The sequence below is a fragment of the Dama dama genome, chromosome 19 (assembly GCF_033118175.1).
Source record: "Dama dama isolate Ldn47 chromosome 19, ASM3311817v1, whole genome shotgun sequence".
In the NCBI taxonomy this organism is placed as follows: domain Eukaryota; kingdom Metazoa; phylum Chordata; class Mammalia; order Artiodactyla; family Cervidae; genus Dama; species Dama dama.
This window is the reverse complement of record NC_083699.1, coordinates 27714751-27729332: the sequence shown is the minus strand read 5'-3', so window position 1 is coordinate 27729332 and position 14582 is coordinate 27714751. Positions and strand designations below refer to the sequence as shown.

General features: G+C 38.2%; 1 protein-coding gene across 10 annotated transcripts in view; it reads right to left on the bottom strand.

Moving 5' to 3' along the window:
• The window catches only part of NAALADL2 (N-acetylated alpha-linked acidic dipeptidase like 2), a 1498179-nt gene that overhangs the window by 873081 nt on the left and 610516 nt on the right, over positions 1-14582 (bottom strand). The window contains exon 1 of one of the 10 annotated variants that reach the window (XM_061168365.1): positions 7522-7559. The exons of the other annotated variants lie outside the window; for them this stretch is intronic. The gene's annotated coding sequence lies outside the window, so the exon portion shown is untranslated. Of the gene's footprint in view, positions 1-7521; positions 7560-14582 lie in introns of those variants that run through there. 10 annotated transcript variants of the gene reach the window in all.

The following is a 14582-nucleotide window of genomic DNA, read 5'->3' as shown; positions in this document are numbered from 1 at the left end:
CCTATAAAAGTATGATTGAGAACTGTATAAATAAGTGGCTTTATTTTTTATATATGACTTCACAGTTTACAAAACCATTTCAAATTTATTATCTCAGTTGATCCTTGAAATAACATACTTACCATAGTTACTGTTGTTACTGGGGTATAAAATGACAGAAAATGCCACCAAGTTAAGAAGTGGGGGTAGAGATGGGGCAGAGAAGAGCAAAGAAGGTCTTCTGACTTCTACTCTGGAGTATTTGTGTCTTCATCACACTGACACTGAGGAAATGTCACCTCTAAGTATACTGCCATTTAGCTAGAAGATTTAATTACATGTCTATTTCTTGATTCCACAAATATTGTCAATTTTATACCAAGCATCCTGCTAAATTCTGTACATATAATGAAAAAACACAAAACAAAACCTGTCCTTGTTCTTATAAAAGTTACAGACTAGTTTATTCCGCTAGTTAATGGGTTTCTGAGGTCTGGGTATTTGCATGGACAATGGGGCCAGTTTATTAAAAAATGGTGCAGTGGGAGAGGGGCAGTTTAGAAAGAAATGATTATAAATTCAGGCTTGGATACATGGATTCAGGAGTCTTTCAAATAACCAAAAATAGATGTTAAATAGGTAGGTGGACATTGGCTAGCTGAGTGGATGTGTATAGAAGTGTAGTGTATGATCATGTACATGTGTGCATCCTTTTACAGGTGTAAGATCTATGTAGCTTTGTAAGGTAAAAGTATGAAGTCTACTCTTAGTACAGAGTGTTGGTATACATTTGCATAAATTTATTAAACAATAAAATTAAAGAAATAAAAATGCATGAATAAATGCAAGAACAAGACATGGACGTGTGAGCAGGTATGTATGTACATACACACATATCTCTCAAAGCCAAGTCTATGTAAGTTAAAGTGGTATGGGAAAATGGAATATACCTTTCCTGCTCTGTATTAAACTCTTGGTACTCAGTAAACATTTCGCAAATATAACTTCCTATTGTTAAATCATCATGAACTATTTTCTTCTGCTTACCTCTCCAGTAAATTTAAAACTAGGAAAATAGTGGTAAATGGTCAAAATACTCCAGCATAAAGGCTTCCTTGGTGGCTCAGATGGTAAAGCATCTACCTGCAGTGCAGGAGACCTGGGTTTGATCCCTGGGTCAGTTAAAATCCCCTGGAGAAGGAAATGGCAACCTACTCCAGTACTCTTGCCGGGAAAATTCCATGGACGGAGGAGCCTGGTAGGTTACTGTCCATGGAGTCTCAAAGAGTCGGCCACAACTGAGCAACTTCACTTTCACTTTCAAAGAATACAAAGGAGGATAGTATGTTACCTTTTTTTGTGATTCACATTCAACTATGAAAAAAATTTACATGAAAAATATACCACATTTAAAATTAAATGCAATGAAACTAGAACACTTTCTAACACCATACACAAAAATAAACTCAAAATGGATTAAGATCTAAATGTAAGACCAGAAACTATAAAAACTCCTAGAGGAAAACATAGGCAAAACACTCTCTGACATAAATCACAGCAGGATCCTCTATGACCTACCTCCCAGAGTAGTGGAAAGAAAAGCAAAAATAAACAAATGGGACCTAATGAAACTTAAAAGCTTTTGCACTACAAAGGAAACTATAAGCAAGGTGAAAAGACAGCCTTTAGAATGAGAGAAAATAATAACAAATGAGGCAACTGACAAAGAATTAATCTCAAAAATACACAAGCAGCTCCTGCAACTCAATTCCAGAAAAATAAATGACCCAATCAAAAAATGGGCCAAAGAAGTAAACAGACATTTCTCCAAAGAAGACATATAGATGGCTAACAAACATGAAAAGATGCTCAACATCACTCATTATCAGAGAAATGCAAATCAAAACCACAATGAGGTACCATATCACGCTGATCAGAATGGCTGCTATCCAAAAATCTACAAGCAATAAATGCTGGAGAGGGTGTGGAGAAAAGGGAACCCTCTTACACTGTTGGTGGGAATGCAAACTAGTACAGCCACTATGGAGGACACTGTGGAGATTCCTTAAAAAACTGGAAATAGAACTGCCATATGACCCAGCAATCCCACTGCTTGGCATACACACTGAGGAAACCAGAATTGAAAGAGACATGTGTACCCCAATGTTCACCGCAGCACTGTCTATAATAGCCAGGACATGGAAGCAACCTAGATGCCCATCAGCAGATGAATGGATAAGGAAGCTGTGGTACATATACACAATGGAATATTACTCAGCCATTAAAAAGAATACATTTAAATCAGTTCTAATGAGGTGGATGAAAATGGAGCCTATTATACAGAGTGAAGTAAGTCAGAAAGTAAAACACCAATACAGTATACTAACACATATATATGGAATTTAGAAAGATGGTAATGATGACCCTATATGCAAGACAGCAAAAGATACACAGATGTATAGAACAGTCTTTTGGACTCTGTGGGAGAGGGTGAGATTGGGATGATTTGAGAGAATAGCATTGAAATATGTATATTATCATATGTGAAACAGATCCCCAGTCCAGGTTTGATGCATGAGACAGGATGCTCAGGGCTGGTGCACTGGGATGACCCTGAGGGATGGTATGGGGAGGGAGGTGGGAGGGGGATTCAGGATGGAGAACACATGTACACCCATGGCTGTTTCATGTCAATGTATGTCAAAAACCACTACAATATTGTAAAGTAATTAGCCTCCAATTAAAATAAATAAATTAAAAAATTAAATGCAAGAGCTCTATGTAATTCCTTCCTTTCAAAATTTTGTTAATAATGTACTATAAGATATCTATGTGAATAAAAGTATTTTTTTCTTTAAAAAGAGTGTGTGTGTGTGTTTTTTTTGCCAAGAAAAGGACTCTCTTTAGCCCACAATTGCATGTGATCTCACCATATGACTAAATGACTAACAGAGTTGTTTGTGTTGACTAGGTAGCATATTACAATCACTCATGGGTAGAATGGCCATGTGTTCTAGTTTACACAGTCCCACGTGCCCCAACACAATTATCAATAGCACCTTTCCCCCCTTTTCAAAAATGTCCAAGTTTGCATGATAAATAATTTGCTCACCATATATGTGAAATTCTTTTTAAAAAATAAAAAATCCTCAACTTTTATCCAGTTAGCCTAAGTCATAGGTCATTTCAATTTGGGGACAATAACCTGTTTATTCTAAAAGGTACCTCTGGTTTGGTCCCTTAGTTAAGAACTGCTGAGTTAAAGTTCATCAAGTTACAGAAATAAAGAAGCATTTGGTGGCAGATATTCATATGCTGAATTCACAACAAGGGCAACTGGATGGCTAGTCTAAAAGTAGTTTGGCGATATCTTTATGGAAGGAAAATAGGAAAATTTGATTCATCAAATGTCTAAACCTGAAGTTGTGAAAACTACTTCAGTTGTGACAGGTGGGTGGTATGTTGCTCATAATAATGTGGTTCAGACAATAAACGTATGCCTTATTTAGGTGAGTCTCATCTAAAAGTTCCGTCAACCGACTTTGCATTATTTTGACTTAATATAGAGCTGATTATTTAAAACAATTCCATATAAACAATATTATTTTTCATTCTTTAAAGTTTTGTTTTGTAAATTTTCCAAGAATATAAATACACAGATTTTATGTAGTATCCTTCCCACTAATCTAATAAAAATAAGTATTCTAGAGGAGGAGCCAAGATGGCAGAGGAGTAGGACGGGGAGACCACTTTCTCTCCTACAAATTCATCAAAAGAATAACTGAACGCAGAGCAAACTTCGCAAAACAACTTCTGATCGCTAGCTGAGGTCATCAGGCGCCCAGAAAAGCAGCCCATTGTCTTCGAAAGGAGGTAGGACAAAATATAAAAGATAAAAAGTGAGACAAAAGAGCTAAGGAAGAAGATCCGTCCTGGGAAGTCTTAGGCGGCATTGCTTGGGGTAGGGTCCGGGCCTGAGTGCCCTGAGGACAATTGGAGGGAGCTTCTGTGAGTTGCCAACTTGAACTGTGGGAGACCAAAAGAGAGAGAGTAAATTAACCGGCCCGAACACACTGCCGGCCGTTCGCAGAACAAAGAGACCGAGAAAATCCAGAGAAGAACTCGCAGGCTGCGGACCGGCCCAGCTCCGCCGGAGGCAGGAGGCAGGGGGGAGGGGAAGGTCGCGGCGAGACACAGGGCGCAGGCACCCGACTGGCGCTGGCGGGGACTGAGGCTGGGGACGCGGAGGGCAGAAGGCGCAGGCACCCGACTGGCGCCAGCGGAAACTGAGACTGGGTCCGCGGAAGGGAGCGGGCACGCCACACCCGGGGAGAGTGCGCCCACCAAGCCCCTGGCTGCCTGGACCGCTCTGACGGGGAAGGCACAGAGAGCAGGCGCAGCTTTTCGTTCCGCGCTTTTGTGGAACACCCGAGGGCTGGAAGCTCGCGCAGCGCGGGGCGTGCTCCATATAGAGCGGCCGGGAGCCTGAGCAGCGCAGACGGAGGAAGCAGCGTCAGCCCCTCCCGGCAGCGCCAGCCTGTCCCCGTGGCGCAAGCCCCTCCCCGCAGAGCGACGGAACTAGCTACCTGAATAAGAGTCCACCTCCGCCCGCCTGTGTCAGGGCGGAAATGAGGCTCTGAAGAGACCGGCAAACAGAAGCCAAATAAACAAAGGGAACCGCTTCAGAAGGGACTGGTGCAATAGATTAAAATCCCTCTAGAAAACACTGACTACACCGGAAGGGGCCTGTAGATATCGAGAAGCATAAGCTGGAACAAGGAGCTATCTGAAACTGAGCCGAAACCACACTGACCATAATAGCTCCAGAGAAACTCCTAGATATAATTTTACTTTTTTCTCTCTTTTTTTTTCTTTCTTTTTTTATTTTTTCTCTTTTATTTTCCTTTAAAATCCCCTATTACTCCCCCATTACTCCTTAACTTTCATTTTCATAGATTTTTACGATTTTTTTAATTAGGGAAAACAAAAAATTTTTTTTCTTTCTTTTTTTTTCTTTTTTTCTTTTTTCTTCTTTTTTTTCTTTCCTTTTTCTTTTCTATTTTCTATTTTTCTTTTTCTCTTATTTCTTTTAAAGTCCTCTAGTACTCCTCTACTACTCCTTAATTTTCATTTTCAATACACTATAACCTTACAAAAAAAAAAAAAGAGAAGCCCTATTTTTAAACCGAAGATTATTCTCTCCCAATCTTGACTCTCTGTTTTCTACCTCAGAACACCTCTATTTCCTCCTTTCCCCTTCTCTTCCCAATCCAATTCTGTGAATCTTTGTAGGTGACTGGGCTACGGAGAACACTCTGGGAACAGACAGCTGCGTAGATCTGTCTCTCTCCTCTTGAGTCCCCCTTTTTCTCCTCCTGCTCATCTCTATCTCCCTCCTCCCTCTCCTCTTCTTCATGTAACTCTGTGAACCTCTCTGGGTGTCCCTAACGGGGGAGAATCTTTTAGCCATTAACCTAGAAGTTTTCTTATCAGGGCTGTATAGTTGGAGAAGTCCTGAGACTACATGAAGAATAAAACTTAAATCCAGAGGCAGGAGACTTAAGCCCAAAACCTGAGAACACCAGAAAACTCCTGACTACATGGAACTTTAAGTAATAAGTGACTGTCCAAAAGCCTTCATACCTACACTGAAACCAACCACCTCCCAAGAGCCAATAAGTTTTAGAGCAAGACATACCACACAAATTCTCCAGCAATGCAGGAACATAGCCCTGAACATCAACATACAGGCTACCCAAGGTCACACCTAACACATAGACCCATCTCAAAACTCATTACTGGGCACTCCATTGCGCTCCAAAAGAAGAAATCAAGTTCCACGCACCAGAACACTGACGCAAGCTTCCCTAACCAGGAACCTTGACAAGCCAATCGTCTAACCCCACCCACTGGGTTAATCCTCCACAATAAAAAAGAACCACAGACCTCCAGAATACAGAAACCCCACTCCAGATACAGCAATCTAAATAAGATGAAAAGGCAAAGAAATACCCAACAGGTAAAGGAACATGAAAAATGCCCACCAAGTCAAACAAAAGAGGAGGAGATAGGGAATCTACCTGAAAAAGAATTTAGAATAATGATAATAAAAATGATCCAAAATCTTGAAAACAAAATGGAGTTACAGATAAATAGCCTGGAAACAAAGATTGAAAAGATACAAGAAATGTTTAATAAAGACCTAGAAGAAATAAAAAAGAGTCAATTAAAAATGAATAATGCAATGAATGAGATCAAAAACACTTTGGAGGGAACCAAGAGTAGAATAACGGAGGCAGAAGATAGGATAAGTGAGGTAGAAGATAAAATGGTGGAAATAAATGAAGCAGAGAGGAAAAAAGAAAAAAGGATCAAAAGAAATGAAGACAACCTCAGGGACCTCTGGGACACTGTGAAACACCCCAACATTCGAATCATAGGAGTTCCAGAAGAAGAAGACAAGAAGAAAGGCCATGAGAAAATACTCGAGGAGATAATAACTGAAAACTTCCCTAAAATGGGGAAGGAAATAGCCACCCAAATCCAAGAAACTCAGAGAATCCCAAACAGGATAAACCCAAGGCGAAACACCTCAAGACACATATTAATCAAATTAACAAAGATCAAACACAAAGAACAAATATTAAAAGCAGCAAGGGAAAAACAACAAATAACACACAAAGGGATTCCCATAAGGATAACACCTGATCTATCAATAGAAACCCTCCAGGCCAGAAGGGAATGGCAGGATGTACTGAAAGTAATGAAAGAGAATAACCTACAACCTAGATTACTGTATCCAGCAAGGATCTCATTCACACATGAAGGAGAATTCAAAAGCTTTACAGACAAGCAAAAGCTGAGAGAATTCAGCACCACCAAACCAGCTCTTCAACAAATGCTAAAGGATCTTCTCTAGACAGGAAATGCAGAAAGGTTGTATAAACGTGAACCCAGAACAACAAAGTAAATGGCAACGGGACCACACCTATCAATAATTACCTTAAATGTAAATGGGTTGAATGCCCCAACCAAAAGACAAAGATTGGCTGAATGGATACAAAAACAAGACCCCTATATATGCTGTCTACAAGAGACCCACCTCAAAACAAGAGACACATACAGACTAAAAGTGAAGGGCTGGAAAAAAATATTTCATGCAAACGGAGACCAAAAGAAAGCAGGAGTCGCAATACTCATATCAGATAAAATAGACTTTCAAATAAAGGATGTGAAAAGAGACAAAGAAGGACACTACATAATGATCAAAGGATCAATCAAAGAAGAAGATATAACAATTATAAATATATATGCACCCAACATAGGAGCACCGCAATATGTGTGGCAAACACTAACGAGTATGAAAGAGGAAATTAATAGTAACACAATAATAGTGGGAGACTTTAATACCCCACTCACAACTATGGATAGATCAACTAAACAGAAAATTAACAAGGAAACACAAACCTTAAATGACACAATGGACCAGCTAGACCTAGTTGATATCTATAGGACATTTCATCCCAAAACAATCAACTTTACCTTTTTCTCAAGTGCACACGGAACCTTCTCCGGAATAGATCACATCCTGGGCCATAAACCTGGTCTTGGAAAATTCAAAAAAATTGAAATCATTCCAGTCATCTTTTCTGACCACAGTGCAGTAAGATTAGATCTCAATTACAGGAAAAAAATTGTTAAAACTTCAAACATATGGAGGCTAAATAACACGCTTCTGAATAACCAACAAATCATAGAAGAAATCAAAAAAGAAATCAAAATATGTATAGAAATGAATGAAAATGAAAACAAAACAACCCAAAACCTATGGGACACTGTAAAAGCAGTGCTAAGGGGAAGGTTCATAGCATTACAGGCTTACATCAAGAAACAAGAAAAAAGCCAAATAAATAACCTAACTCTACACCTAAAGCAATTAGAGAAGGAAGAAATGAAGAACCCCAGGGTTAGCAGAAGGAAAGAAATCTTAAAAATCAGGGCAGAAATAAATGCAAAAGAAACTAAAGAGACCATAGCAAAAATCAACAAAGCTAAAAGCTGGTTTTTTGAAAAAATAAACAAAATTGACAAACCATTAGCAAGACTCATTAAGAAACAAAGAGAGAAGAACCAAATTAACAAAATTAGAAATGAAAATGGAGAGATCACAACAGACAACACTGAAATACAAAGGATCATAAGAGACTACTACCAGCAGCTCTATGCCAATAAAATGGACAACTTGGATGAAATGGACAAATTCTTAGAAAAGTATAACTTTCCAAAACTGAACCAGGAAGAAATAGAAGATCTTAACAGACCCATCACAAGCAAGGAAATCGAAACTGTAATCAAAAATCTTCCAGCAAACACAAGCCCAGGACCAGATGGCTTCACAGCTGAATTCTACCAAAAATTTAGAGAAGAGCTAACACCTATCTTACTCAAACTCTTCCAGAAAATTGCAGAAGAAGGTATGCTTCCAAACTCATTCTATGAGGCCACCATCACCCTAATTCCAAAACCAGACAAAGATGCCACAAAAAAAGAAAACTACAGGCCAATATCACTGATGAACATAGATGCAAAAATCCTTAACAAAATTCTAGCAAACAGAATCCAACAACATATTAAAAAAATCATACACCATGACCAAGTGGGCTTTATCCCAGGAATGCAAGGATTCTCTAATATCCACAAATCAATCAATGTAATACACCACATTAACAAATTGAAAGATAAAAACCATATGATTATCTCAATAGATGCAGAGAAAGCCTTTGACAAAATTCAACACTCATTTATGATTAAAACTCTCCAAAAAGCAGGAATAGAAGGAACATACCTCAACATAATAAAAGCTATATATGACAAACCCACAGCAAGCATCACCCTCAATGGTGAAAAATTGAAAGCATTTCCCCTGAAATCAGGAACAAGACAAGGGTGCCCACTCTCACCACTACTATTCAACATAGTGTTGGAAGTTCTGGCCACAGCAATCAGAGCAGAAAAAGAAGTAAAAGGAATCCAGATAGGAAAAGAAGAAGTGAAACTCTCACTGTTTGTAGATGACATGATCCTCTACATAGAAAACCCTAAAGACTCTACCAGAAAATTACTAGAGCTTATCAATGAAGATAGTAAAGTTGCAGGATATAAAATTAACACACAGAAATCCCTTGCATTCCTATATACTAACAATGAAAAAACAGAAAGAGAAATTAAGGAAACAATACCATTCACCATTGCAACAAAAAGAATAAAGTACTTAGGAGTATATCTACCTAAAGAAACAAAAGACCTATACATAGAAAACTATAAAACACTGATGAAAGAAATCAAAGAGGACACAAACAGATGGAGAAACATACCGTGTTCATGGATTGGAAGAATCAATATTGTCAAAATGGCTATTCTACCCAAAGCAGTCTATAGATTCAATGCAATCCCTATCAAGCTACCAATGGTATTTTTCACAGAACTAGACCAAAGAATTTCACAGTTTGTATGGAAATACAAAAAACCTCGAATAGCCAAAGTAGTCTTCAGAAAGAAGAATGGAACTGGAGGAATCAACCTGCCTGACTTCAGACTCTACTACAAAGCCAGTCATCAAGACAGTATGGTACTGGCACAAAGACAGAAATATAGATCAAAGGAACAGAATAGAAAGCCCAGAGATAAATCCACGAACCTATGGACACCTTATCTTTGACAAAGGAGGCAAGGATATACAATGGAAAAAAAGACAACCTCTTTAACAAGTGGTGCTGGGAAAACTGGTCAACTACTTGTAAAAGAATGAAACTAGAACACTTTCTAACACCATACACAAAAATAAACTCAAAATGGATTAAAGATCTAAATGTAAGACCAGAAACTATAAAACTCCTAGAGGAGAACATAGGCAAAACACTCTCCGACATAAATCACAGCAAGATCCTCTATGACCCACCTCCCAGAATATTGGAAATAAAAGCAAAACTAAACAAATGGGACCTAATGAAACTTAAAAGCTTTTGCACTACAAAGGAAACTATAAGTAAGGTGAAAAGACAGCCCTCAGATTGGGAGAAAATAATAGCAAATGAAGCAACAGACAAAGGATTAATCTCAAAAATATACAAGCAACTCCTGAAGCTCAATTCCAGAAAAATAAATGACCCAATCAAAAAATGGGCCAAAGAACTAAACAGACATTTCTCCAAAGAAGACATACAGATGGCTAACAAACACATGAAAAGATGCTCAACATCACTCATTATCAGAGAAATGCAAATCAAAACCACAATGAGGTACCATTACACTCCAGTCAGGATGGCTGCTATCCAAAAGTCTACAAGCAATAAATGCTGGAGAGGGTGTGGAGAAAAGGGAACCCTCTTACACTGTTGGTGGGAATGCAAACTAGTACAGCCGCTATGGAAAACAGTGTGGAGATTTCTTAAAAAACTGGAAATAGAACTGCCATATGACCCAGCAATCCCACTTCTGGGCATACACACTGAGGAAACCAGATCTGAAAGAGACACGTGCACCCCAATGTTCATCACAACACTGTTTATAATAGTCAGGACATGGAAGCAACCTAGATGCCCATCAGCAGATGAATGGATAAGGAAGCTGTGGTACATATACACCATGGAATATTACTCAGCCATTAAAAAGAATTCATTTGAACCAGTCCTAATGAGATGGATGAAGCTGGAGCCCCTTATACAGAGTGAAGTAAGCCAGAAAGATAAAGAACATTACAGCATACTAACACATATATATGGAATTTAGAAAGATGGTAACGATAACCCTATATGCAAAACAGAAAAAGAGACACAGAAATACAGAACAGACTTTTGAACTCTGTGGGAGAATGTGAGGGTGGGATATTTCAAAAGAACAGCATGTATACTATCTATGGTTAAACAGATCACCAGCCCAGGTGGGATGCATGAGACAAGTGCTCGGGCCTGGTGCACTGGGAAGACCCAGAGGAATCGGGTGGAGAGGGAGGTGGGAGCAGGGATTGGGATGGGGAAGACGTGTAAATCCATGGCTGATTCATATCAATGTATGACAAAACCCACTGAAATGTGAAGTATTTGGCCTCCAACTAATAAAAATAAATAAAATAAAATAAAAAAATTTAAAAAAAAAGTATTCTACTTCATGATTTTAAATAAAGATGTTATATTTATTGATATTTATGTTTTATGATATTTAAAATGTTATATTTATTGATAAATAAACATTATATAATATTTATTTTTGTTCTAACAAGAATTTTGGTTCAAGATTTTGGACTGTGAATGACAAGTAAAACTTCTTGCCTGCTTTCTCCTCATCTGAGAGCTCTCTCTTATAAATAATGAGAATCTATATTTTAATTTAAGTAGTGGGTCAGGGTTAGGAGGGGATTCAAGAAGCATTTGAGTGTTCATCCTCTCTACATTCCCTGCATCTTTCCTCCCTACAATCTGATTCAGTAACTATCCAGCCCACAGAGGCCTGCAAACATGCAGATATCCTTGCCTGGTTAACTGAGCTCTTTGCAGACCTACACCAACACCCCTCCTTGGTCACTCCTTAGGACTAGGATGCAAACACCAGCATATGGTCCATTCTGCTGCCCCTTTGCCTAAGAAAGGGGCTACAACTAGATGCAGAAACAGGCATGATGCCACTTGGGTAGGGAATTTCAGGTTCAGGTACACACAGAATGCAGTCTTGGGGTAGGGGAACAGTAGGATTCACCTGGGCCCAATTATAAGGGAATCACTTGGCCATGGAACCCTGGTTACCTTGTATATCTTTACATAGGCCATGTGGGCAAGGCTTAATCACCTAGGTCATTTAAGTCCTGGTCAAACACGATGTTATTCTCTGAAAACATGAAAACATAGGAGGCATCAGAGGAGGTGCTACAAAGGTCATTTCCTTCCCATCTCCCTATCTTCTCAAGATGCTGTCATGAGATAACGTCTCATTTTCTGGGTTCTGCTGAGGTATGAAGCTTTCTCTCTCCATGCTCTTTCGCTTGGAGTACGGCTACAGGCTATAAACTGCTTAGTCACAGCACAGAAGCATCTCTGCCACAATGTTTGCCAGGACTCATGCCATTTCATTACATCATCCAGTGCTTTTGGTTTCAGTATCGTCCTGGGGACCAAGGCATGTGGAGAGCTGGCACCTTGGTGCACCCTGCTTTTGTTCTCTATGTAAGTAATAAGCTGTCTGAATTTTGAAGAGCTTGCCCTTTCTTTATAGGTTGAGTCTTTCAAACTTCTTGACTTCATGGATGAGAAGTGAATGAATGAGAGAGAGCTGAGTATAGAGAACTGATTGTGTGTGGATCCCACTCAAAAAGAAATGACACTACAACTTAAAGCCAGGAGAAGATAGAATTTATTTGAGCGTATTTATGTCATGGTTTTTATTGAATAGGAAAACTGAAAAAGAACAGTTTGAAAAACATGATATTCGTCAGCATGAAAATTAGGAAAGTATTTACTATAATACGAGAATATTTCTTAAAAGTAGTACATAGAAAAAAAAGTTGCAACACAGTATATCCTATGTGAGCCTGATTTTGTAAAATAAAAGCATAGATTGAAAACTAGTAGTTTTCTTAAAAAAAAAAAAAATCCATGCTGTTGAAAATGACCATAATTACCTTTGTAATTAGAAAAGGAATAAATACAAAATGGATAAGTGTAAAAGGGATAACTATATAAATACAAAAATGGCCAGAAGAGACATTAAAGTAAGAGAGAGATAAGGCAATATTTAGACAAACAAAATATTGAAAACTAATTCAGTGGCATGTTGATTTTAATTAAGATTTTAAACATTTACTTACACTGGTGGATTTTACCATACATGAAATAAAAAATAAAATAAGTTATATGCTTTCCAAATTACTGACCTAGTGAAATTGTTGAGTATCACTTCATATTTTAATTAGCTCCTTTATTGTAAGACTACCTGCTTTACCCACCGTCTCTAAATAGATTGAAGGCATGCATTCTAGAAATTTTGTAAGCAAATGCTGACAGAGAGGAAGGGGCTACATAAAATGTAGGTTGTTGAGCTGTACCTTAAGAATTCAGATTCAGTCAGTCTGAAGCGAAACACAGTATTCCGCTTCCCAAAATATTCAGATGCTGAACATCTGGGAAACATTGGGCTAGTCAAAAAGTTCATTCGGGTATTTCCATAAGTTCTTATAGAAACACCCAAATGAACTTTTTGAACAATCCAATACTTAGAAAGATTTTGAATGAACAAAAGAACTCTAATTAAACATAAATATACATAATTGGTTTAACGAAATGTTTGAGTTTCTTGAAGTCACATACTTTTAACCAGTGCCTTCTTCAGTTACTTCACACTGATATAATCATTGGTACATTTATCTAAGAATACACCCTTTCTAATTTTTTTTTCCTTTCCAAAGAGAAATCAAAGCCTGGGGGAATTTATAAGCCATGCATGCTCTTCTTCTTAATGAGTCTTAATGCTTATTGAGAAACTTACAAACAGGAGAATATTATTATTATTATTTTTACTTGCTCAGTTGTGTCCAATTCTTTGTGACCCCACATACTGTAGCCCCCAGGCTCCTCTGGCCATGGAATTCTTCATGCAAGAATACTGGATTGAATAGACATCCCCTTCCCCAGAAGATCTTCCTGACCCAGGGAACAAACCTGGGTCTCCTGCATTGCCGGCAGATTCTTTACCATTTGAGCCACCAGGAAAAGCATACCCTTCCTTAATGTTGAGGCAGGAAAAAAGGCAAATAGCATAAAGTCAGATACTCTTGTCCCTTGTCCCAGACCCTCCACATCTGGTCTTATTCTAAATCACCCTCACCCTGACTTGCTGAATGACTGATGGTGGGGCGGTCTTCCTTGTGATCACTGTTTATCCACTTTCCATTTTCTTCATCCTTCTGTTTCCCACAATTATTAAAGTCTACTTCCACTTAAAGCTATTTTGATATCCATTTTCTTCTTAAAACTTTCCTACTTAACAAATCAAACCAATTTATCCTACGTTTGAACTCTATTGTGTTTATTAGCAACATGACATATGCATAGCTCATGTAGAATTTATGTGCTCAAGGAGACATTCAGGGGTCCAGTTGGATGTGGGGAGTGACAATGAGGGGTTGGTCACAGAGCAAGTTAATACACTCTTCCTTCATTTATTGTGACTTCATTTTATTATTCAGTCATTCAGTTTTCCCACAATTCTCTCTTGAGCACCTACAACATGCCAGGAATGCTTCTGAGTACTGACAACACAGCAGTCAACAGAATACCCAAGGTGCTTATATTCTAATGAGTGCAGATAAACATTAAATAAAGAAATATATAAAAAATACCACCAAGAAAGAAAACTACAGACCAATAACACTGATGAGTGTAGAGGCAAAAGTCATCAACAAAATACCAGCAAATCAAATTTAACAATATGTTAAAAGGATCATATTCCATGATCAAGTGGGATTCACTCCAGGGATGTAAGGATTTTTTTTGTTTTTTAATATCTGCAAATCAATCAGTGTGATGCATCACATTTGAAAATTGAAGACGAAACAC